The sequence below is a fragment of the Lithobates pipiens genome, unplaced genomic scaffold (assembly GCF_037356315.1).
Source record: "Lithobates pipiens isolate NorthernLeopardFrog02 unplaced genomic scaffold, aLitPip1_a1.2 Scaffold_18, whole genome shotgun sequence".
Classification (NCBI taxonomy): Eukaryota; Metazoa; Chordata; class Amphibia; order Anura; family Ranidae; genus Lithobates; species Lithobates pipiens.
In genome coordinates, this window is record NW_027507758.1 from 580769673 (window position 1) to 580791588 (window position 21916).

Genomic DNA, 21916 nt, shown 5'->3' on the forward strand with positions numbered 1-21916 from the left:
GGGTGGTGGCAAGTGGCCCGGCGTGGAGCATTGGTGGTTCAGTGGTAGAATTCTCGCCTGCCACGCGGGAGGCCCGGGTTCGATTCCCGGCCAATGCAATTATGGGCTCTTTGTGTTTGCAGCGCTCTCCCCCAATTTCCAGCCCCGTGGAGTGCATCAAGGCACAAGGTGTTTCTTGTCGAGAATGTACTAGGCGGTGTGAGTGCTTTTTGAAACCAGCCTTCTCCCAATTACATCATTGAAACCCATGGGGCCATACCTCTGAAGGGGCTCAGTTGTCAAAGGTCGTAGGAGGGAAAAAAAAGGGGGGTGCAAACCTTCTACGCTAGGAAAGCGGGTGGCTCTCCTGGTGTCTAGCGGCCAGAGCAGGTTGTGGATTTCGCAAAACTGACTATATTTTACACATAGCCCAGGAGAGGACAGGGATCAGCCATAGCGCAAGCAACACACTCGAGCAAAGGGGGATTAGCTCAAGTGGCAGAGCGCTCGCTTTGCATGCGAGAGGTAGCGGGATCGATGCCCGCATTCTCCAAACGCAGCTTTCCTGGTTTCACGGGAGGCACCTTGCTTTTGTGTTTGATGTTGAAGCTTGGAACCGAGCGCCGTGAGCAACATGGGAAGCCGGAGTGCTCCTCATAACATGTGCCAAGGCATTGCCACGTTTTTGTGGTGGCATCTGTGGCTTCAGCCAAAGTCACGTAGGCAGTATTGGACAAAAGCAATCAATTAAAGAAAGCACGACCAGGCTTCCATGGCCAAGAGACAATATTCCATTAGGGGGAAAGGTGCCAGTGCCATGCTTACGCTGAGAGCTTTGGACTCGTTGAATCACCTGAATCAGGTTCAACTTCTCTTTGTGTGCGAAAGAAAGGCCTTTGGGCCCGCAAGCAAATATCGATTGGCATAGGAAAAGGCAACGTAGCAGAGGATGGTTTCGATCCATCGACCTCTGGGTTATGGGCCCAGCACGCTTCCGCTGCGCCACTCTGCTCTTGTCGCTGGCCATCCTCATGGATTTCGACAAGCGAATCCCAAGTCAAGCGTGGGCGAGAGCTGGACTCTCCTAGGCCAGCTGAGCGAGGGTGGTGGCGCCTGGCCCGGCGTGGAGCATTGGTGGTTCAGTGGTAGAATTCTCGCCTGCCACGCGGGAGGCCCGGGTTCGATTCCCGGCCAATGCAATTATGGGCTCTTGGTGTTTGTAGCTCTCTCCCCCAATTTCCAGCCCCATGGAATGCCTCAAGGCACAAGGTGTTTCTTGTCGAGAATGTATTAGGCGGTGTGAGTGCTTTTTGAAACCACCTTCTCCCAATGACATCATTGAAACCCATGGGGCCATACTTCAGAAGGGGCTCAGTTGTCCAAGGTCTTGGGGGAGTGGCTCTCCTGGTGTCTAGCGGCCAGAGCAAGTTGTGGATTTAGCAAAACTGCCTATAGTTTACACATAGCCCAGGAGAGGACAGGGATCAGCCATAGCACAAGCAACAACCTCAAGCAAAGGGGGATTAGCTCAAATGGTAGAGCGCTCGCTTAGCATGCGAGAGGTAGCGGGATCGATGCCCGCATTCTCCAAATGCAGCTTTCCTGATTTGCCAGGAGACACCTTGCTTTTGTGTTTGATGTTGAAGCTTGGAACCGAGCGCCGTGAGCAACATGGGAAGCCGGAGTCCTCCTCATAACGCGTGCCAAGGCGTTGCCACGTTTTTGTGGTGGCAACTGTGGCTTCAGCCAAAGTCACGTAGGCAGTGTTGGACAAAAGCAATCTAGTAAACAAAGCACGAGCAGGCCTCCATGGCCAAGAGACAATATTTCATTAGCGCAAAAGGTGCCAGTGCCATGCTTACGCTGAGAGCTTTGGACTCGTTGAATCACCTGAATCAGGTTCAACTTCTCTTTGTGTGCGAAAGAAAGGCCTTTGGGCCCGCACGCAAGCAAATATCGATTGGCATAGGAAAGGGCAACGTAGCAGAGGATGGTTTCGATCCATCGACCTCTGGGTTATGGGCCCAGCACGCTTCCGCTGCGCCACTCTGCTCTTGTCGCTGACCAACCTCAACAACCACATGTGGATGTAGTTTGCCAGCGATTCCCACGGGGAGTGGGTCCATGTGGCAAAGTCACAATGTAGACGACTAGGCGTTTCCATTGATTTTCGACCAGCGAATCCCAAGTCAAGCATGGGCGAGAGCTGGACTCTCCTAGACCAGCTGAGCGAGGGTGGTGGCAAGTGGCCCGGCGTGGAGCATTGGTGGTTAAGTGGTAGAATTCTCGCCTGCCACGCGGGAGGCCCGGGTTCGATTCCCGGCCAATGCAATTATGGGCTCTTTGTGTTTGCAGCGCTCTCCCCCAATTTCCAGCCCCGTGGAGTGCATCAAGGCACAAGGTGTTTCTTGTCGAGAATGTACTAGGCGGTGTGAGTGCTTTTTGAAACCAGCCTTCTCCCAATTACATCATTGAAACCCATGGGGCCATACCTCTGAAGGGGCTCAGTTGTCAAAGGTCGTAGGAGGGAAAAAAAAGGGGGGTGCAAACCTTCTACGCTAGGAAAGCGGGTGGCTCTCCTGGTGTCTAGCGGCCAGAGCAGGTTGTGGATTTCGCAAAACTGACTATATTTTACACATAGCCCAGGAGAGGACAGGGATCAGCCATAGCGCAAGCAACACACTCGAGCAAAGGGGGATTAGCTCAAGTGGCAGAGCGCTCGCTTTGCATGCGAGAGGTAGCGGGATCGATGCCCGCATTCTCCAAACGCAGCTTTCCTGGTTTCACGGGAGGCACCTTGCTTTTGTGTTTGATGTTGAAGCTTGGAACCGAGCGCCGTGAGCAACATGGGAAGCCGGAGTGCTCCTCATAACATGTGCCAAGGCATTGCCACGTTTTTGTGGTGGCATCTGTGGCTTCAGCCAAAGTCACGTAGGCAGTATTGGACAAAAGCAATCAATTAAAGAAAGCACGACCAGGCTTCCATGGCCAAGAGACAATATTCCATTAGGGGGAAAGGTGCCAGTGCCATGCTTACGCTGAGAGCTTTGGACTCGTTGAATCACCTGAATCAGGTTCAACTTCTCTTTGTGTGCGAAAGAAAGGCCTTTGGGCCCGCAAGCAAATATCGATTGGCATAGGAAAAGGCAACGTAGCAGAGGATGGTTTCGATCCATCGACCTCTGGGTTATGGGCCCAGCACGCTTCCGCTGCGCCACTCTGCTCTTGTCGCTGGCCATCCTCATGGATTTCGACAAGCGAATCCCAAGTCAAGCGTGGGCGAGAGCTGGACTCTCCTAGGCCAGCTGAGCGAGGGTGGTGGCGCCTGGCCCGGCGTGGAGCATTGGTGGTTCAGTGGTAGAATTCTCGCCTGCCACGCGGGAGGCCCGGGTTCGATTCCCGGCCAATGCAATTATGGGCTCTTGGTGTTTGTAGCTCTCTCCCCCAATTTCCAGCCCCATGGAATGCCTCAAGGCACAAGGTGTTTCTTGTCGAGAATGTATTAGGCGGTGTGAGTGCTTTTTGAAACCACCTTCTCCCAATGACATCATTGAAACCCATGGGGCCATACTTCAGAAGGGGCTCAGTTGTCCAAGGTCTTGGGGGAGTGGCTCTCCTGGTGTCTAGCGGCCAGAGCAAGTTGTGGATTTAGCAAAACTGCCTATAGTTTACACATAGCCCAGGAGAGGACAGGGATCAGCCATAGCACAAGCAACAACCTCAAGCAAAGGGGGATTAGCTCAAATGGTAGAGCGCTCGCTTAGCATGCGAGAGGTAGCGGGATCGATGCCCGCATTCTCCAAATGCAGCTTTCCTGATTTGCCAGGAGACACCTTGCTTTTGTGTTTGATGTTGAAGCTTGGAACCGAGCGCCGTGAGCAACATGGGAAGCCGGAGTCCTCCTCATAACGCGTGCCAAGGCGTTGCCACGTTTTTGTGGTGGCAACTGTGGCTTCAGCCAAAGTCACGTAGGCAGTGTTGGACAAAAGCAATCTAGTAAACAAAGCACGAGCAGGCCTCCATGGCCAAGAGACAATATTTCATTAGCGCAAAAGGTGCCAGTGCCATGCTTACGCTGAGAGCTTTGGACTCGTTGAATCACCTGAATCAGGTTCAACTTCTCTTTGTGTGCGAAAGAAAGGCCTTTGGGCCCGCACGCAAGCAAATATCGATTGGCATAGGAAAGGGCAACGTAGCAGAGGATGGTTTCGATCCATCGACCTCTGGGTTATGGGCCCAGCACGCTTCCGCTGCGCCACTCTGCTCTTGTCGCTGACCAACCTCAACAACCACATGTGGATGTAGTTTGCCAGCGATTCCCACGGGGAGTGGGTCCATGTGGCAAAGTCACAATGTAGACGACTAGGCGTTTCCATTGATTTTCGACCAGCGAATCCCAAGTCAAGCGTGGGCGAGAGCTGGACTCTCCTAGACCAGCTGAGCGAGGGTGGTGGCAAGTGGCCCGGCGTGGAGCATTGGTGGTTCAGTGGTAGAATTCTCGCCTGCCACGCGGGAGGCCCGGGTTCGATTCCCGGCCAATGCAATTATGGGCTCTTTGTGTTTGCAGCGCTCTCCCCCAATTTCCAGCCCCGTGGAGTGCATCAAGGCACAAGGTGTTTCTTGTCGAGAATGTACTAGGCGGTGTGAGTGCTTTTTGAAACCAGCCTTCTCCCAATTACATCATTGAAACCCATGGGGCCATACCTCTGAAGGGGCTCAGTTGTCAAAGGTCGTAGGAGGGAAAAAAAAGGGGGGTGCAAACCTTCTACGCTAGGAAAGCGGGTGGCTCTCCTGGTGTCTAGCGGCCAGAGCAGGTTGTGGATTTCGCAAAACTGACTATATTTTACACATAGCCCAGGAGAGGACAGGGATCAGCCATAGCGCAAGCAACACACTCGAGCAAAGGGGGATTAGCTCAAGTGGCAGAGCGCTCGCTTTGCATGCGAGAGGTAGCGGGATCGATGCCCGCATTCTCCAAACGCAGCTTTCCTGGTTTCACGGGAGGCACCTTGCTTTTGTGTTTGATGTTGAAGCTTGGAACCGAGCGCCGTGAGCAACATGGGAAGCTGGAGTGCTCCTCATAACATGTGCCAAGGCATTGCCACGTTTTTGTGGTGGCATCTGTGGCTTCAGCCAAAGTCACGTAGGCAGTATTGGACAAAAGCAATCAATTAAAGAAAGCACGACCAGGCTTCCATGGCCAAGAGACAATATTCCATTAGGGGGAAAGGTGCCAGTGCCATGCTTACGCTGAGAGCTTTGGACTCGTTGAATCACCTGAATCAGGTTCAACTTCTCTTTGTGTGCGAAAGAAAGGCCTTTGGGCCCGCAAGCAAATATCGATTGGCATAGGAAAAGGCAACGTAGCAGAGGATGGTTTCGATCCATCGACCTCTGGGTTATGGGCCCAGCACGCTTCCGCTGCGCCACTCTGCTCTTGTCACTGGCCATCCTCATGGATTTCGACAAGCGAATCCCAAGTCAAGCGTGGGCGAGAGCTGGACTCTCCTAGGCCAGCTGAGCGAGGGTGGTGGCGCCTGGCCCGGCGTGGAGCATTGGTGGTTCAGTGGTAGAATTCTCGCCTGCCACGCGGGAGGCCCGGGTTCGATTCCCGGCCAATGCAATTATGGGCTCTTGGTGTTTGTAGCTCTCTCCCCCAATTTCCAGCCCCATGGAATGCCTCAAGGCACAAGGTGTTTCTTGTCGAGAATGTATTAGGCGGTGTGAGTGCTTTTTGAAACCACCTTCTCCCAATGACATCATTGAAACCCATGGGGCCATACTTCAGAAGGGGCTCAGTTGTCCAAGGTCTTGGGGGAGTGGCTCTCCTGGTGTCTAGCGGCCAGAGCAAGTTGTGGATTTAGCAAAACTGCCTATAGTTTACACATAGCCCAGGAGAAGACAGGGATCAGCCATAGCACAAGCAAAGGGGGATTAGCTCAAATGGTAGAGCGCTCGCTTAGCATGCGAGAGGTAGCGGGATCGATGCCCGCATTCTCCAAATGCAGCTTTCCTGATTTGCCAGGAGACACCTTGCTTTTGTGTTTGATGTTGAAGCTTGGAACCGAGCGCCGTGAGCAACATGGGAAGCCGGAGTCCTCCTCATAACGCGTGCCAAGGCGTTGCCACGTTTTTGTGGTGGCAACTGTGGCTTCAGCCAAAGTCACGTAGGCAGTGTTGGACAAAAGCAATCTAGTAAACAAAGCACGAGCAGGCCTCCATGGCCAAGAGACAATATTTCATTAGCGCAAAAGGTGCCAGTGCCATGCTTACGCTGAGAGCTTTGGACTCGTTGAATCACCTGAATCAGGTTCAACTTCTCTTTGTGTGCGAAAGAAAGGCCTTTGGGCCCGCACGCAAGCAAATATCGATTGGCATAGGAAAGGGCAACGTAGCAGAGGATGGTTTCGATCCATCGACCTCTGGGTTATGGGCCCAGCACGCTTCCGCTGCGCCACTCTGCTCTTGTCGCTGACCAACCTCAACAACCACATGTGGATGTAGTTTGCCAGCGATTCCCACGGGGAGTGGGTCCATGTGGCAAAGTCACAATGTAGACGACTAGGCGTTTCCATTGATTTTCGACCAGCGAATCCCAAGTCAAGCGTGGGCGAGAGCTGGACTCTCCTAGACCAGCTGAGCGAGGGTGGTGGCAAGTGGCCCGGCGTGGAGCATTGGTGGTTCAGTGGTAGAATTCTCGCCTGCCACGCGGGAGGCCCTGGGTTCGATTCCCGGCCAATGCAATTATGGGCTCTTTGTGTTTGCAGCGCTCTCCCCCAATTTCCAGCCCCGTGGAGTGCATCAAGGCACAAGGTGTTTCTTGTCGAGAATGTACTAGGCGGTGTGAGTGCTTTTTGAAACCAGCCTTCTCCCAATTACATCATTGAAACCCATGGGGCCATACCTCTGAAGGGGCTCAGTTGTCAAAGGTCGTAGGAGGGAAAAAAAAGGGGGGTGCAAACCTTCTACGCTAGGAAAGCGGGTGGCTCTCCTGGTGTCTAGCGGCCAGAGCAGGTTGTGGATTTCGCAAAACTGACTATATTTTACACATAGCCCAGGAGAGGACAGGGATCAGCCATAGCGCAAGCAACACACTCGAGCAAAGGGGGATTAGCTCAAGTGGCAGAGCGCTCGCTTTGCATGCGAGAGGTAGCGGGATCGATGCCCGCATTCTCCAAACGCAGCTTTCCTGGTTTCACGGGAGGCACCTTGCTTTTGTGTTTGATGTTGAAGCTTGGAACCGAGCGCCGTGAGCAACATGGGAAGCCGGAGTGCTCCTCATAACATGTGCCAAGGCATTGCCACGTTTTTGTGGTGGCATCTGTGGCTTCAGCCAAAGTCACATAGGCAGTATTGGACAAAAGCAATCAATTAAAGAAAGCACGACCAGGCTTCCATGGCCAAGAGACAATATTCCATTAGGGGGAAAGGTGCCAGTGCCATGCTTACGCTGAGAGCTTTGGACTCGTTGAATCACCTGAATCAGGTTCAACTTCTCTTTGTGTGCGAAAGAAAGGCCTTTGGGCCCGCAAGCAAATATCGATTGGCATAGGAAAAGGCAACGTAGCAGAGGATGGTTTCGATCCATCGACCTCTGGGTTATGGGCCCAGCACGCTTCCGCTGCGCCACTCTGCTCTTGTCGCTGGCCATCCTCATGGATTTCGACAAGCGAATCCCAAGTCAAGCGTGGGCGAGAGCTGGACTCTCCTAGGCCAGCTGAGCGAGGGTGGTGGCGCCTGGCCCGGCGTGGAGCATTGGTGGTTCAGTGGTAGAATTCTCGCCTGCCACGCGGGAGGCCCGGGTTCGATTCCCGGCCAATGCAATTATGGGCTCTTGGTGTTTGTAGCTCTCTCCCCCAATTTCCAGCCCCATGGAATGCCTCAAGGCACAAGGTGTTTCTTGTCGAGAATGTATTAGGCGGTGTGAGTGCTTTTTGAAACCACCTTCTCCCAATGACATCATTGAAACCCATGGGGCCATACTTCAGAAGGGGCTCAGTTGTCCAAGGTCTTGGGGGAGTGGCTCTCCTGGTGTCTAGCGGCCAGAGCAAGTTGTGGATTTAGCAAAACTGCCTATAGTTTACACATAGCCCAGGAGAGGACAGGGATCAGCCATAGCACAAGCAACAACCTCAAGCAAAGGGGGATTAGCTCAAATGGTAGAGCGCTCGCTTAGCATGCGAGAGGTAGCGGGATCGATGCCCGCATTCTCCAAATGCAGCTTTCCTGATTTGCCAGGAGACACCTTGCTTTTGTGTTTGATGTTGAAGCTTTGAACCGAGCGCCGTGAGCAACATGGGAAGCCGGAGTCCTCCTCATAACGCGTGCCAAGGCGTTGCCACGTTTTTGTGGTGGCAACTGTGGCTTCAGCCAAAGTCACGTAGGCAGTGTTGGACAAAAGCAATCTAGTAAACAAAGCACGAGCAGGCCTCCATGGCCAAGAGACAATATTTCATTAGCGCAAAAGGTGCCAGTGCCATGCTTACGCTGAGAGCTTTGGACTCGTTGAATCACCTGAATCAGGTTCAACTTCTCTTTGTGTGCGAAAGAAAGGCCTTTGGGCCCGCACGCAAGCAAATATCGATTGGCATAGAAAAAGGCAACGTAGCAGAGGATGGTTTCGATCCATCGACCTCTGGGTTATGGGCCCAGCACGCTTCCGCTGCGCCACTCTGCTCTTGTCGCTGACCAACCTCAACAACCACATGTGGATGTAGTTTGCCAGCGATTCCCACGGGGAGTGGGTCCATGTGGCAAAGTCACAATGTAGACGACTAGGCGTTTCCATTGATTTTCGACCAGCGAATCCCAAGTCAAGCGTGGGCGAGAGCTGGACTCTCCTAGACCAGCTGAGCGAGGGTGGTGGCAAGTGGCCCGGCGTGGAGCATTGGTGGTTCAGTGGTAGAATTCTCGCCTGCCACGCGGGAGGCCCGGGTTCGATTCCCGGCCAATGCAATTATGGGCTCTTTGTGTTTGCAGCGCTCTCCCCCAATTTCCAGCCCCGTGGAGTGCATCAAGGCACAAGGTGTTTCTTGTCGAGAATGTACTAGGCGGTGTGAGTGCTTTTTGAAACCAGCCTTCTCCCAATTACATCATTGAAACCCATGGGGCCATACCTCTGAAGGGGCTCAGTTGTCAAAGGTCGTAGGAGGGAAAAAAAAGGGGGGTGCAAACCTTCTACGCTAGGAAAGCGGGTGGCTCTCCTGGTGTCTAGCGGCCAGAGCAGGTTGTGGATTTCGCAAAACTGACTATATTTTACACATAGCCCAGGAGAGGACAGGGATCAGCCATAGCGCAAGCAACACACTCGAGCAAAGGGGGATTAGCTCAAGTGGCAGAGCGCTCGCTTTGCATGCGAGAGGTAGCAGGATCGATGCCCGCATTCTCCAAACGCAGCTTTCCTGGTTTCACGGGAGGCACCTTGCTTTTGTGTTTGATGTTGAAGCTTGGAACCGAGCGCCGTGAGCAACATGGGAAGCCGGAGTGCTCCTCATAACATGTGCCAAGGCATTGCCACGTTTTTGTGGTGGCATCTGTGGCTTCAGCCAAAGTCACGTAGGCAGTATTGGACAAAAGCAATCAATTAAAGAAAGCACGACCAGGCTTCCATGGCCAAGAGACAATATTCCATTAGGGGGAAAGGTGCCAGTGCCATGCTTACGCTGAGAGCTTTGGACTCGTTGAATCACCTGAATCAGGTTCAACTTCTCTTTGTGTGCGAAAGAAAGGCCTTTGGGCCCGCAAGCAAATATCGATTGGCATAGGAAAAGGCAACGTAGCAGAGGATGGTTTCGATCCATCGACCTCTGGGTTATGGGCCCAGCACGCTTCCGCTGCGCCACTCTGCTCTTGTCGCTGGCCATCCTCATGGATTTCGACAAGCGAATCCCAAGTCAAGCGTGGGCGAGAGCTGGACTCTCCTAGGCCAGCTGAGCGAGGGTGGTGGCGCCTGGCCCGGCGTGGAGCATTGGTGGTTCAGTGGTAGAATTCTCGCCTGCCACGCAGGAGGCCCGGGTTCGATTCCCGGCCAATGCAATTATGGGCTCTTGGTGTTTGTAGCTCTCTCCCCCAATTTCCAGCCCCATGGAATGCCTCAAGGCACAAGGTGTTTCTTGTCGAGAATGTATTAGGCGGTGTGAGTGCTTTTTGAAACCACCTTCTCCCAATGACATCATTGAAACCCATGGGGCCATACTTCAGAAGGGGCTCAGTTGTCCAAGGTCTTGGGGGAGTGGCTCTCCTGGTGTCTAGCGGCCAGAGCAAGTTGTGGATTTAGCAAAACTGCCTATAGTTTACACATAGCCCAGGAGAGGACAGGGATCAGCCATAGCACAAGCAACAACCTCAAGCAAAGGGGGATTAGCTCAAATGGTAGAGCGCTCGCTTAGCATGCGAGAGGTAGCGGGATCGATGCCCGCATTCTCCAAATGCAGCTTTCCTGATTTGCCAGGAGACACCTTGCTTTTGTGTTTGATGTTGAAGCTTGGAACCGAGCGCCGTGAGCAACATGGGAAGCCGGAGTCCTCCTCATAACGCGTGCCAAGGCGTTGCAACGTTTTTGTGGTGGCAACTGTGGCTTCAGCCAAAGTCACGTAGGCAGTGTTGGACAAAAGCAATCTAGTAAACAAAGCACGAGCAGGCCTCCATGGCCAAGAGACAATATTTCATTAGCGCAAAAGGTGCCAGTGCCATGCTTACGCTGAGAGCTTTGGACTCGTTGAATCACCTGAATCAGGTTCAACTTCTCTTTGTGTGCGAAAGAAAGGCCTTTGGGCCCGCACGCAAGCAAATATCGATTGGCATAGGAAAGGGCAACGTAGCAGAGGATGGTTTCGATCCATCGACCTCTGGGTTATGGGCCCAGCACGCTTCCGCTGCGCCACTCTGCTCTTGTCGCTGACCAACCTCAACAACCACATGTGGATGTAGTTTGCCAGCGATTCCCACGGGGAGTGGGTCCATGTGGCAAAGTCACAATGTAGACGACTAGGCGTTTCCATTGATTTTCGACCAGCGAATCCCAAGTCAAGCGTGGGCGAGAGCTGGACTCTCCTAGACCAGCTGAGCGAGGGTGGTGGCAAGTGACCCGGCGTGGAGCATTGGTGGTTCAGTGGTAGAATTCTCGCCTGCCACGCGGGAGGCCCGGGTTCGATTCCCGGCCAATGCAATTATGGGCTCTTTGTGTTTGCAGCGCTCTCCCCCAATTTCCAGCCCCGTGGAGTGCATCAAGGCACAAGGTGTTTCTTGTCGAGAATGTACTAGGCGGTGTGAGTGCTTTTTGAAACCAGCCTTCTCCCAATTACATCATTGAAACCCATGGGGCCATACCTCTGAAGGGGCTCAGTTGTCAAAGGTCGTGGGAGGGAAAAAAAAGGGGGGTGCAAACCTTCTACGCTAGGAAAGCGGGTGGCTCTCCTGGTGTCTAGCGGCCAGAGCAGGTTGTGGATTTCGCAAAACTGACTATATTTTACACATAGCCCAGGAGAGGACAGGGATCAGCCATAGCGCAAGCAACACACTCGAGCAAAGGGGGATTAGCTCAAGTGGCAGAGCGCTCGCTTTGCATGCGAGAGGTAGCGGGATCGATGCCCGCATTCTCCAAACGCAGCTTTCCTGGTTTCACGGGAGGCACCTTGCTTTTGTGTTTGATGTTGAAGCTTGGAACCGAGCGCCGTGAGCAACATGGGAAGCCGGAGTGCTCCTCATAACATGTGCCAAGGCATTGCCACGTTTTTGTGGTGGCATCTGTGGCTTCAGCCAAAGTCACGTAGGCAGTATTGGACAAAAGCAATCAATTAAAGAAAGCACGACCAGGCTTCCATGGCCAAGAGACAATATTCCATTAGGGGGAAAGGTGCCAGTGCCATGCTTACGCTGAGAGCTTTGGACTCGTTGAATCACCTGAATCAGGTTCAACTTCTCTTTGTGTGCGAAAGAAAGGCCTTTGGGCCCGCAAGCAAATATCGATTGGCATAGGAAAAGGCAACGTAGCAGAGGATGGTTTCGATCCATCGACCTCTGGGTTATGGGCCCAGCACGCTTCCGCTGCGCCACTCTGCTCTTGTCGCTGACCATCCTCATGGATTTCGACAAGCGAATCCCAAGTCAAGCGTGGGCGAGAGCTGGACTCTCCTAGGCCAGCTGAGCGAGGGTGGTGGCGCCTGGCCCGGCGTGGAGCATTGGTGGTTCAGTGGTAGAATTCTCGCCTGCCACGCGGGAGGCCCGGGTTCGATTCCCGGCCAATGCAATTATGGGCTCTTGGTGTTTGTAGCTCTCTCCCCCAATTTCCAGCCCCATGGAATGCCTCAAGGCACAAGGTGTTTCTTGTCGAGAATGTATTAGGCGGTGTGAGTGCTTTTTGAAACCACCTTCTCCCAATGACATCATTGAAACCCATGGGGCCATACTTCAGAAGGGGCTCAGTTGTCCAAGGTCTTGGGGGAGTGGCTCTCCTGGTGTCTAGCGGCCAGAGCAAGTTGTGGATTTAGCAAAACTGCCTATAGTTTACACATAGCCCAGGAGAGGACAGGGATCAGCCATAGCACAAGCAACAACCTCAAGCAAAGGGGGATTAGCTCAAATGGTAGAGCGCTCGCTTAGCATGCGAGAGGTAGCGGGATCGATGCCCGCATTCTCCAAATGCAGCTTTCCTGATTTGCCAGGAGACACCTTGCTTTTGTGTTTGATGTTGAAGCTTGGAACCGAGCGCCGTGAGCAACATGGGAAGCCGGAGTCCTCCTCATAACGCGTGCCAAGGCGTTGCCACGTTTTTGTGGTGGCAACTGTGGCTTCAGCCAAAGTCACGTAGGCAGTGTTGGACAAAAGCAATCTAGTAAACAAAGCACGAGCAGGCCTCCATGGCCAAGAGACAATATTTCATTAGCGCAAAAGGTGCCAGTGCCATGCTTACGCTGAGAGCTTTGGACTCGTTGAATCACCTGAATCAGGTTCAACTTCTCTTTGTGTGCGAAAGAAAGGCCTTTGGGCCCGCACGCAAGCAAATATCGATTGGCATAGGAAAGGGCAACGTAGCAGAGGATGGTTTCGATCCATCGACCTCTGGGTTATGGGCCCAGCACGCTTCCGCTGCGCCACTCTGCTCTTGTCGCTGACCAACCTCAACAACCACATGTGGATGTAGTTTGCCAGCGATTCCCACGGGGAGTGGGTCCATGTGGCAAAGTCACAATGTAGACGACTAGGCGTTTCCATTGATTTTCGACCAGCGAATCCCAAGTCAAGCGTGGGCGAGAGCTGGACTCTCCTAGACCAGCTGAGCGAGGGTGGTGGCAAGTGGCCCGGCGTGGAGCATTGGTGGTTCAGTGGTAGAATTCTCGCCTGCCACGCGGGAGGCCCGGGTTCGATTCCCGGCCAATGCAATTATGGGCTCTTTGTGTTTGCAGCGCTCTCCCCCAATTTCCAGCCCCGTGGAGTGCATCAAGGCACAAGGTGTTTCTTGTCGAGAATGTACTAGGCGGTGTGAGTGCTTTTTGAAACCAGCCTTCTCCCAATTACATCATTGAAACCCATGGGGCCATACCTCTGAAGGGGCTCAGTTGTCAAAGGTCGTAGGAGGGAAAAAAAAGGGGGGTGCAAACCTTCTACGCTAGGAAAGCGGGTGGCTCTCCTGGTGTCTAGCGGCCAGAGCAGGTTGTGGATTTCGCAAAACTGACTATATTTTACACATAGCCCAGGAGAGGACAGGGATCAGCCATAGCGCAAGCAACACACTCGAGCAAAGGGGGATTAGCTCAAGTGGCAGAGCGCTCGCTTTGCATGCGAGAGGTAGCGGGATCGATGCCCGCATTCTCCAAACGCAGCTTTCCTGGTTTCACGGGAGGCACCTTGCTTTTGTGTTTGATGTTGAAGCTTGGAACCGAGCGCCGTGAGCAACATGGGAAGCCGGAGTGCTCCTCATAACATGTGCCAAGGCATTGCCACGTTTTTGTGGTGGCATCTGTGGCTTCAGCCAAAGTCACGTAGGCAGTATTGGACAAAAGCAATCAATTAAAGAAAGCACGACCAGGCTTCCATGGCCAAGAGACAATATTCCATTAGGGGGAAAGGTGCCAGTGCCATGCTTACGCTGAGAGCTTTGGACTCGTTGAATCACCTGAATCAGGTTCAACTTCTCTTTGTGTGCGAAAGAAAGGCCTTTGGGCCCGCAAGCAAATATCGATTGGCATAGGAAAAGGCAACGTAGCAGAGGATGGTTTCGATCCATCGACCTCTGGGTTATGGGCCCAGCACGCTTCCGCTGCGCCACTCTGCTCTTGTCGCTGGCCATCCTCATGGATTTCGACAAGCGAATCCCAAGTCAAGCGTGGGCGAGAGCTGGACTCTCCTAGGCCAGCTGAGCGAGGGTGGTGGCGCCTGGCCCGGCGTGGAGCATTGGTGGTTCAGTGGTAGAATTCTCGCCTGCCACGCGGGAGGCCCGGGTTCGATTCCCGGCCAATGCAATTATGGGCTCTTGGTGTTTGTAGCTCTCTCCCCCAATTTCCAGCCCCATGGAATGCCTCAAGGCACAAGGTGTTTCTTGTCGAGAATGTATTAGGCGGTGTGAGTGCTTTTTGAAACCACCTTCTCCCAATGACATCATTGAAACCCATGGGGCCATACTTCAGAAGGGGCTCAGTTGTCCAAGGTCTTGGGGGAGTGGCTCTCCTGGTGTCTAGCGGCCAGAGCAAGTTGTGGATTTAGCAAAACTGCCTATAGTTTACACATAGCCCAGGAGAGGACAGGGATCAGCCATAGCACAAGCAACAACCTCAAGCAAAGGGGGATTAGCTCAAATGGTAGAGCGCTCGCTTAGCATGCGAGTGGTAGCGGGATCGATGCCCGCATTCTCCAAATGCAGCTTTCCTGATTTGCCAGGAGACACCTTGCTTTTGTGTTTGATGTTGAAGCTTGGAACCGAGCGCCGTGAGCAACATGGGAAGCCGGAGTCCTCCTCATAACGCGTGCCAAGGCGTTGCCACATTTTTGTGGTGGCAACTGTGGCTTCAGCCAAAGTCACGTAGGCAGTGTTGGACAAAAGCAATCTAGTAAACAAAGCACGAGCAGGCCTCCATGGCCAAGAGACAATATTTCATTAGCGCAAAAGGTGCCAGTGCCATGCTTACGCTGAGAGCTTTGGACTCGTTGAATCACCTGAATCAGGTTCAACTTCTCTTTGTGTGCGAAAGAAAGGCCTTTGGGCCCGCACGCAAGCAAATATCGATTGGCATAGGAAAGGGCAACGTAGCAGAGGATGGTTTCGATCCATCGACCTCTGGGTTATGGGCCCAGCACGCTTCCGCTGCGCCACTCTGCTCTTGTCGCTGACCAACCTCAACAACCACATGTGGATGTAGTTTGCCAGCGATTCCCACGGGGAGTGGGTCCATGTGGCAAAGTCACAATGTAGACGACTAGGCGTTTCCATTGATTTTCGACCAGCGAATCCCAAGTCAAGCGTGGGCGAGAGCTGGACTCTCCTAGACCAGCTGAGCGAGGGTGGTGGCAAGTGGCCCGGCGTGGAGCATTGGTGGTTCAGTGGTAGAATTCTCGCCTGCCACACGGGAGGCCCGGGTTCGATTCCCGGCCAATGCAATTATGGGCTCTTTGTGTTTGCAGCGCTCTCCCCCAATTTCCAGCCCCGTGGAGTGCATCAAGGCACAAGGTGTTTCTTGTCGAGAATGTACTAGGCGGTGTGAGTGCTTTTTGAAACCAGCCTTCTCCCAATTACATCATTGAAACCCATGGGGCCATACCTCTGAAGGGGCTCAGTTGTCAAAGGTCGTAGGAGGGAAAAAAAAGGGGGGTGCAAACCTTCTACGCTAGGAAAGCGGGTGGCTCTCCTGGTGTCTAGCGGCCAGAGCAGGTTGTGGATTTCGCAAAACTGACTATATTTTACACATAGCCCAGGAGAGGACAGGGATCAGCCATAGCGCAAGCAACACACTCGAGCAAAGGGGGATTAGCTCAAGTGGCAGAGCGCTCGCTTTGCATGCGAGAGGTAGCGGGATCGATGCCCGCATTCTCCAAACGCAGCTTTCCTGGTTTCACGGGAGGCACCTTGCTTTTGTGTTTGATGTTGAAGCTTGGAACCGAGCGCCGTGAGCAACATGGGAAGCCGGAGTGCTCCTCATAACATGTGCCAAGGCATTGCCACGTTTTTGTGGTGGCATCTGTGGCTTCAGCCAAAGTCACGTAGGCAGTATTGGACAAAAGCAATCAATTAAAGAAAGCACGACCAGGCTTCCATGGCCAAGAGACAATATTCCATTAGGGGGAAAGGTGCCAGTGCCATGCTTACGCTGAGAGCTTTGGACTCGTTGAATCACCTGAATCAGGTTCAACTTCTCTTTGTGTGCGAAAGAAAGGCCTTTGGGCCCGCAAGCAAATATCGATTGGCATAGGAAAAGGCAACGTAGCAGAGGATGGTTTCGATCCATCGACCTCTGGGTTATGGGCCCAGCACGCTTCCGCTGCGCCACTCTGCTCTTGTCGCTGGCCATCCTCATGGATTTCGACAAGCGAATCCCAAGTCAAGCGTGGGCGAGAGCTGGACTCTCCTAGGCCAGCTGAGCGAGGGTGGTGGCGCCTGGCCCGGCGTGGAGCATTGGTGGTTCAGTGGTAGAATTCTCGCCTGCCACGCGGGAGGCCCGGGTTCGATTCCCAGCCAATGCAATTATGGGCTCTTGGTGTTTGTAGCTCTCTCCCCCAATTTCCAGCCCCATGGAATGCCTCAAGGCACAAGGTGTTTCTTGTCGAGAATGTATTAGGCGGTGTGAGTGCTTTTTGAAACCACCTTCTCCCAATGACATCATTGAAACCCATGGGGCCATACTTCAGAAGGGGCTCAGTTGTCCAAGGTCTTGGGGGAGTGGCTCTCCTGGTGTCTAGCGGCCAGAGCAAGTTGTGGATTTAGCAAAACTGCCTATAGTTTACACATAGCCCAGGAGAGGACAGGGATCAGCCATAGCACAAGCAACAACCTCAAGCAACAACCTCAAGCAAAGGGGGATTAGCTCAAATGGTAGAGCGCTCGCTTAGCATGCGAGAGGTAGCGGGATCGATGCCCGCATTCTCCAAATGCAGCTTTCCTGATTTGCCAGGAGACACCTTGCTTTTGTGTTTGATGTTGAAGCTTGGAACCGAGCGCCGTGAGCAACATGGGAAGCCGGAGTCCTCCTCATAACGCGTGCCAAGGCGTTGCCATGTTTTTGTGGTGGCAACTGTGGCTTCAGCCAAAGTCACGTAGGCAGTGTTGGACAAAAGCAATCTAGTAAACAAAGCACGAGCAGGCCTCCATGGCCAAGAGACAATATTTCATTAGCGCAAAAGGTGCCAGTGCCATGCTTACGCTGAGAGCTTTGGACTCGTTGAATCACCTGAATCAGGTTCAACTTCTCTTTGTGTGCGAAAGAAAGGCCTTTGGGCCCGCACGGAAGCAAATATCGATTGGCATAGGAAAGGGCAACGTAGCAGAGGATGGTTTCGATCCATCGACCTCTGGGTTATGGGCCCAGCACGCTTCCGCTGCGCCACTCTGCTCTTGTCGCTGACCAACCTCAACAACCACATGTGGATGTAGTTTGCCAGCGATTCCCACGGGGAGTGGGTCCATGTGGCAAAGTCACAATGTAGACGACTAGGCGTTTCCATTGATTTTCGACCAGCGAATCCCAAGTCAAGCGTGGGCGAGAGCTGGACTCTCCTAGACCAGCTGAGCGAGGGTGGTGGCAAGTGGCCCGGCGTGGAGCATTGGTGGTTCAGTGGTAGAATTCTCGCCTGCCACGCGGGAGGCCCGGGTTCGATTCCCGGCCAATGCAATTATGGGCTCTTTGTGTTTGCAGCGCTCTCCCCCAATTTCCAGCCCCGTGGAGTGCATCAAGGCACAAGGTGTTTCTTGTCGAGAATGTACTAGGCGGTGTGAGTGCTTTTTGAAACCAGCCTTCTCCCAATTACATCATTGAAACCCATGGGGCCATACCTCTGAAGGGGCTCAGTTGTCAAAGGTCGTAGGAGGGAAAAAAAAGGGGGGTGCAAACCTTCTACGCTAGGAAAGCGGGTGGCTCTCCTGGTGTCTAGCGGCCAGAGCAGGTTGTGGATTTCGCAAAACTGACTATATTTTACACATAGCCCAGGAGAGGACAGGGATCAGCCATAGCGCAAGCAACACACTCGAGCAAAGGGGGATTAGCTCAAGTGGCAGAGCGCTCGCTTTGCATGCGAGAGGTAGCGGGATCGATGCCCGCATTCTCCAAACGCAGCTTTCCTGGTTTCACGGGAGGCACCTTGCTTTTGTGTTTGATGTTGAAGCTTGGAACCGAGCGCCGTGAGCAACATGGGAAGCCGGAGTGCTCCTCATAACATGTGCCAAGGCATTGCCACGTTTTTGTGGTGGCATCTGTGGCTTCAGCCAAAGTCACGTAGGCAGTATTGGACAAAAGCAATCAATTAAAGAAAGCACGACCAGGCTTCCATGGCCAAGAGACAATATTCCATTAGGGGGAAAGGTGCCAGTGCCATGCTTACGCTGAGAGCTTTGGACTCGTTGAATCACCTGAATCAGGTTCAACTTCTCTTTGTGTGCGAAAGAAAGGCCTTTGGGCCCGCAAGCAAATATCGATTGGCATAGGAAAAGGCAACGTAGCAGAGGATGGTTTCGATCCATCGACCTCTGGGTTATGGGCCCAGCACGCTTCCGCTGCGCCACTCTGCTCTTGTCGCTGGCCATCCTCATGGATTTCGACAAGCGAATCCCAAGTCAAGCGTGGGCGAGAGCTGGACTCTCCTAGGCCAGCTGAGCGAGGGTGGTGGCGCCTGGCCCGGCGTGGAGCATTGGTGGTTCAGTGGTAGAATTCTCGCCTGCCACGCGGGAGGCCCGGGTTCGATTCCCGGCCAATGCAATTATGGGCTCTTGGTGTTTGTAGCTCTCTCCCCCAATTTCCAGCCCCATGGAATGCCTCAAGGCACAAGGTGTTTCTTGTCGAGAATGTATTAGGCGGTGTGAGTGCTTTTTGAAACCACCTTCTCCCAATGACATCATTGAAACCCATGGGGCCATACTTCAGAAGGGGCTCAGTTGTCCAAGGTCTTGGGGGAGTGGCTCTCCTGGTGTCTAGCGGCCAGAGCAAGTTGTGGATTTAGCAAAACTGCCTATAGTTTACACATAGCCCAGGAGAGGACAGGGATCAGCCATAGCACAAGCAACAACCTCAAGCAAAGGGGGATTAGCTCAAATGGTAGAGCGCTCGCTTAGCATGCGAGAGGTAGCGGGATCGATGCCCGCATTCTCCAAATGCAGCTTTCCTGATTTGCCAGGAGACACCTTGCTTTTGTGTTTGATGTTGAAGCTTGGAACCGAGCGCCGTGAGCAACATGGGAAGCCGGAGTCCTCCTCATAACGCGTGCCAAGGCGTTGCCACGTTTTTGTGGTGGCAACTGTGGCTTCAGCCAAAGTCACGTAGGCAGTGTTGGACAAAAGCAATCTAGTAAACAAAGCACGAGCAGGCCTCCATGGCCAAGAGACAATATTTCATTAGCGCAAAAGGTGCCAGTGCCATGCTTACGCTGAGAGCTTTGGACTCGTTGAATCACCTGAATCAGGTTCAACTTCTCTTTGTGTGCGAAAGAAAGGCCTTTGGGCCCGCACACAAGCAAATATCGATTGGCATAGGAAAGGGCAACGTAGCAGAGGATGGTTTCGATCCATCGACCTCTGGGTTATGGGCCCAGCACGCTTCCGCTGCGCCACTCTGCTCTTGTCGCTGACCAACCTCAACAACCACATGTGGATGTAGTTTGCCAGCGATTCCCACGGGGAGTGGGTCCATGTGGCAAAGTCACAATGTAGACGACTAGGCGTTTCCATTGATTTTCGACCAGCGAATCCCAAGTCAAGCGTGGGCGAGAGCTGGACTCTCCTAGACCAGCTGAGCGAGGGTGGTGGCAAGTGGCCCGGCGTGGAGCATTGGTGGTTCAGTGGTAGAATTCTCGCCTGCCACGCGGGAGGCCCGGGTTCGATTCCCGGCCAATGCAATTATGGGCTCTTTGTGTTTGCAGCGCTCTCCCCCAATTTCCAGCCCCGTGGAGTGCATCAAGGCACAAGGTGTTTCTTGTCGAGAATGTACTAGGCGGTGTGAGTGCTTTTTGAAACCAGCCTTCTCCCAATTACATCATTGAAACCCATGGGGCCATACCTCTGAAGGGGCTCAGTTGTCAAAGGTCGTAGGAGGGAAAAAAAAGGGGGGTGCAAACCTTCTACGCTAGGAAAGCGGGTGGCTCTCCTGGTGTCTAGCGGCCAGAGCAGGTTGTGGATTTCGCAAAACTGACTATATTTTACACATAGCCCAGGAGAGGACAGGGATCAGCCATAGCGCAAGCAACACACTCGAGCAAAGGGGGATTAGCTCAAGTGGCAGAGCGCTCGCTTTGCATGCGAGAGGTAGCGGGATCGATGCCCGCATTCTCCAAACGCAGCTTTCCTGGTTTCACGGGAGGCACCTTGCTTTTGTGTTTGATGTTGAAGCTTGGAACCGAGCGCCGTGAGCAACATGGGAAGCCGGAGTGCTCCTCATAACATGTGCCAAGGCATTGCCACGTTTTTGTGGTGGCATCTGTGGCTTCAGCCAAAGTCACGTAGGCAGTATTGGACAAAAGCAATCAATTAAAGAAAGCACGACCAGGCTTCCATGGCCAAGAGACAATATTCCATTAGGGGGAAAGGTGCCAGTGCCATGCTTACGCTGAGAGCTTTGGACTCGTTGAATCACCTGAATCAGGTTCAACTTCTCTTTGTGTGCGAAAGAAAGGCCTTTGGGCCCGCAAGCAAATATCGATTGGCATAGGAAAAGGCAACGTAGCAGAGGATGGTTTCGATCCATCGACCTCTGGGTTATGGGCCCAGCACTCTTCCGCTGCGCCACTCTGCTCTTGTCGCTGGCCATCCTCATGGATTTCGACAAGCGAATCCCAAGTCAAGCGTGGGCGAGAGCTGGACTCTCCTAGGCCAGCTGAGCGAGGGTGGTGGCGCCTGGCCCGGCGTGGAGCATTGGTGGTTCAGTGGTAGAATTCTCGCCTGCCACGCGGGAGGCCCGGGTTCGATTCCCGGCCAATGCAATTATGGGCTCTTGGTGTTTGTAGCTCTCTCCCCCAATTTCCAGCCCCATGGAATGCCTCAAGGCACAAGGTGTTTCTTGTCGAGAATGTATTAGGCGGTGTGAGTGCTTTTTGAAACCACCTTCTCCCAATGACATCATTGAAACCCATGGGGCCATACTTCAGAAGGGGCTCAGTTGTCCAAGGTCTTGGGGGAGTGGCTCTCCTGGTGTCTAGCGGCCAGAGCAAGTTGTGGATTTAGCAAAACTGCCTATAGTTTACACATAGCCCAGGAGAGGACAGGGATCAGCCATAGCACAAGCAACAACCTCAAGCAAAGGGGGATTAGCTCAAATGGTAGAGCGCTCGCTTAGCATGCGAGAGGTAGCGGGATCGATGCCTGCATTCTCCAAATGCAGCTTTCCTGATTTGCCAGGAGACACCTTGCTTTTGTGTTTGATGTTGAAGCTTGGAACCGAGCGCCGTGAGCAACATGGGAAGCCGGAGTCCTCCTCATAACGCGTGCCAAGGCGTTGCCACGTTTTTGTGGTGGCAACTGTGGCTTCAGCCAAAGTCACGTAGGCAGTGTTGGACAAAAGCAATCTAGTAAACAAAGCACGAGCAGGCCTCCATGGCCAAGAGACAATATTTCATTAGCGCAAAAGGTGCCAGTGCCATGCTTACGCTGAGAGCTTTGGACTCATTGAATCACCTGAATCAGGTTCAACTTCTCTTTGTGTGCGAAAGAAAGGCCTTTGGGCCCGCACGCAAGCAAATATCGATTGGCATAGGAAAGGGCAACGTAGCAGAGGATGGTTTCGATCCATCGACCTCTGGGTTATGGGCCCAG

The 21916-nt window shown here is 53.3% G+C and overlaps 32 non-coding genes across 32 annotated transcripts; all 32 read left to right on the top strand.

Moving 5' to 3' along the window:
- The first annotated feature begins 27 nt into the window (after positions 1–27).
- On the top strand, positions 28–98 carry TRNAG-GCC (transfer RNA glycine (anticodon GCC)). The gene has a single exon. It is a non-coding gene; the product is annotated as a tRNA-Gly (tRNA).
- A 361-nt stretch (positions 99–459) lies between these two features.
- On the top strand, positions 460–532 carry TRNAA-UGC (transfer RNA alanine (anticodon UGC)). The gene has a single exon. It is a non-coding gene; the product is annotated as a tRNA-Ala (tRNA).
- A 575-nt stretch (positions 533–1107) lies between these two features.
- TRNAG-GCC (transfer RNA glycine (anticodon GCC)) lies at positions 1108–1178 on the top strand. The gene has a single exon. It is a non-coding gene; the product is annotated as a tRNA-Gly (tRNA).
- A 318-nt stretch (positions 1179–1496) lies between these two features.
- On the top strand, positions 1497–1569 carry TRNAA-AGC (transfer RNA alanine (anticodon AGC)). The gene has a single exon. It is a non-coding gene; the product is annotated as a tRNA-Ala (tRNA).
- Positions 1570–2671: 1102 nt separating this feature from the next.
- Positions 2672–2744, top strand: TRNAA-UGC (transfer RNA alanine (anticodon UGC)). Its single transcript has one exon. It is a non-coding gene; the product is annotated as a tRNA-Ala (tRNA).
- A 575-nt stretch (positions 2745–3319) lies between these two features.
- Positions 3320–3390, top strand: TRNAG-GCC (transfer RNA glycine (anticodon GCC)). The gene has a single exon. It is a non-coding gene; the product is annotated as a tRNA-Gly (tRNA).
- Positions 3391–3708: 318 nt separating this feature from the next.
- Positions 3709–3781, top strand: TRNAA-AGC (transfer RNA alanine (anticodon AGC)). The gene has a single exon. It is a non-coding gene; the product is annotated as a tRNA-Ala (tRNA).
- Positions 3782–4451: 670 nt separating this feature from the next.
- Positions 4452–4522, top strand: TRNAG-GCC (transfer RNA glycine (anticodon GCC)). The gene has a single exon. It is a non-coding gene; the product is annotated as a tRNA-Gly (tRNA).
- A 361-nt stretch (positions 4523–4883) lies between these two features.
- TRNAA-UGC (transfer RNA alanine (anticodon UGC)) lies at positions 4884–4956 on the top strand. Its single transcript has one exon. It is a non-coding gene; the product is annotated as a tRNA-Ala (tRNA).
- A 575-nt stretch (positions 4957–5531) lies between these two features.
- TRNAG-GCC (transfer RNA glycine (anticodon GCC)) lies at positions 5532–5602 on the top strand. The gene has a single exon. It is a non-coding gene; the product is annotated as a tRNA-Gly (tRNA).
- A 305-nt stretch (positions 5603–5907) lies between these two features.
- TRNAA-AGC (transfer RNA alanine (anticodon AGC)) lies at positions 5908–5980 on the top strand. Its single transcript has one exon. It is a non-coding gene; the product is annotated as a tRNA-Ala (tRNA).
- Positions 5981–7083: 1103 nt separating this feature from the next.
- On the top strand, positions 7084–7156 carry TRNAA-UGC (transfer RNA alanine (anticodon UGC)). Its single transcript has one exon. It is a non-coding gene; the product is annotated as a tRNA-Ala (tRNA).
- Positions 7157–7731: 575 nt separating this feature from the next.
- Positions 7732–7802, top strand: TRNAG-GCC (transfer RNA glycine (anticodon GCC)). The gene has a single exon. It is a non-coding gene; the product is annotated as a tRNA-Gly (tRNA).
- Positions 7803–8120: 318 nt separating this feature from the next.
- TRNAA-AGC (transfer RNA alanine (anticodon AGC)) lies at positions 8121–8193 on the top strand. Its single transcript has one exon. It is a non-coding gene; the product is annotated as a tRNA-Ala (tRNA).
- Positions 8194–8863: 670 nt separating this feature from the next.
- TRNAG-GCC (transfer RNA glycine (anticodon GCC)) lies at positions 8864–8934 on the top strand. Its single transcript has one exon. It is a non-coding gene; the product is annotated as a tRNA-Gly (tRNA).
- A 1398-nt stretch (positions 8935–10332) lies between these two features.
- TRNAA-AGC (transfer RNA alanine (anticodon AGC)) lies at positions 10333–10405 on the top strand. The gene has a single exon. It is a non-coding gene; the product is annotated as a tRNA-Ala (tRNA).
- A 670-nt stretch (positions 10406–11075) lies between these two features.
- TRNAG-GCC (transfer RNA glycine (anticodon GCC)) lies at positions 11076–11146 on the top strand. Its single transcript has one exon. It is a non-coding gene; the product is annotated as a tRNA-Gly (tRNA).
- A 361-nt stretch (positions 11147–11507) lies between these two features.
- On the top strand, positions 11508–11580 carry TRNAA-UGC (transfer RNA alanine (anticodon UGC)). The gene has a single exon. It is a non-coding gene; the product is annotated as a tRNA-Ala (tRNA).
- A 575-nt stretch (positions 11581–12155) lies between these two features.
- On the top strand, positions 12156–12226 carry TRNAG-GCC (transfer RNA glycine (anticodon GCC)). Its single transcript has one exon. It is a non-coding gene; the product is annotated as a tRNA-Gly (tRNA).
- A 318-nt stretch (positions 12227–12544) lies between these two features.
- Positions 12545–12617, top strand: TRNAA-AGC (transfer RNA alanine (anticodon AGC)). Its single transcript has one exon. It is a non-coding gene; the product is annotated as a tRNA-Ala (tRNA).
- Positions 12618–13287: 670 nt separating this feature from the next.
- On the top strand, positions 13288–13358 carry TRNAG-GCC (transfer RNA glycine (anticodon GCC)). Its single transcript has one exon. It is a non-coding gene; the product is annotated as a tRNA-Gly (tRNA).
- Positions 13359–13719: 361 nt separating this feature from the next.
- Positions 13720–13792, top strand: TRNAA-UGC (transfer RNA alanine (anticodon UGC)). Its single transcript has one exon. It is a non-coding gene; the product is annotated as a tRNA-Ala (tRNA).
- A 575-nt stretch (positions 13793–14367) lies between these two features.
- On the top strand, positions 14368–14438 carry TRNAG-GCC (transfer RNA glycine (anticodon GCC)). The gene has a single exon. It is a non-coding gene; the product is annotated as a tRNA-Gly (tRNA).
- A 1493-nt stretch (positions 14439–15931) lies between these two features.
- On the top strand, positions 15932–16004 carry TRNAA-UGC (transfer RNA alanine (anticodon UGC)). Its single transcript has one exon. It is a non-coding gene; the product is annotated as a tRNA-Ala (tRNA).
- A 977-nt stretch (positions 16005–16981) lies between these two features.
- On the top strand, positions 16982–17054 carry TRNAA-AGC (transfer RNA alanine (anticodon AGC)). The gene has a single exon. It is a non-coding gene; the product is annotated as a tRNA-Ala (tRNA).
- A 670-nt stretch (positions 17055–17724) lies between these two features.
- On the top strand, positions 17725–17795 carry TRNAG-GCC (transfer RNA glycine (anticodon GCC)). The gene has a single exon. It is a non-coding gene; the product is annotated as a tRNA-Gly (tRNA).
- A 361-nt stretch (positions 17796–18156) lies between these two features.
- On the top strand, positions 18157–18229 carry TRNAA-UGC (transfer RNA alanine (anticodon UGC)). Its single transcript has one exon. It is a non-coding gene; the product is annotated as a tRNA-Ala (tRNA).
- Positions 18230–18804: 575 nt separating this feature from the next.
- On the top strand, positions 18805–18875 carry TRNAG-GCC (transfer RNA glycine (anticodon GCC)). The gene has a single exon. It is a non-coding gene; the product is annotated as a tRNA-Gly (tRNA).
- Positions 18876–19193: 318 nt separating this feature from the next.
- Positions 19194–19266, top strand: TRNAA-AGC (transfer RNA alanine (anticodon AGC)). Its single transcript has one exon. It is a non-coding gene; the product is annotated as a tRNA-Ala (tRNA).
- A 670-nt stretch (positions 19267–19936) lies between these two features.
- TRNAG-GCC (transfer RNA glycine (anticodon GCC)) lies at positions 19937–20007 on the top strand. The gene has a single exon. It is a non-coding gene; the product is annotated as a tRNA-Gly (tRNA).
- A 361-nt stretch (positions 20008–20368) lies between these two features.
- TRNAA-UGC (transfer RNA alanine (anticodon UGC)) lies at positions 20369–20441 on the top strand. Its single transcript has one exon. It is a non-coding gene; the product is annotated as a tRNA-Ala (tRNA).
- Positions 20442–21016: 575 nt separating this feature from the next.
- On the top strand, positions 21017–21087 carry TRNAG-GCC (transfer RNA glycine (anticodon GCC)). Its single transcript has one exon. It is a non-coding gene; the product is annotated as a tRNA-Gly (tRNA).
- The last annotated feature ends 829 nt before the right edge of the window (positions 21088–21916 follow it).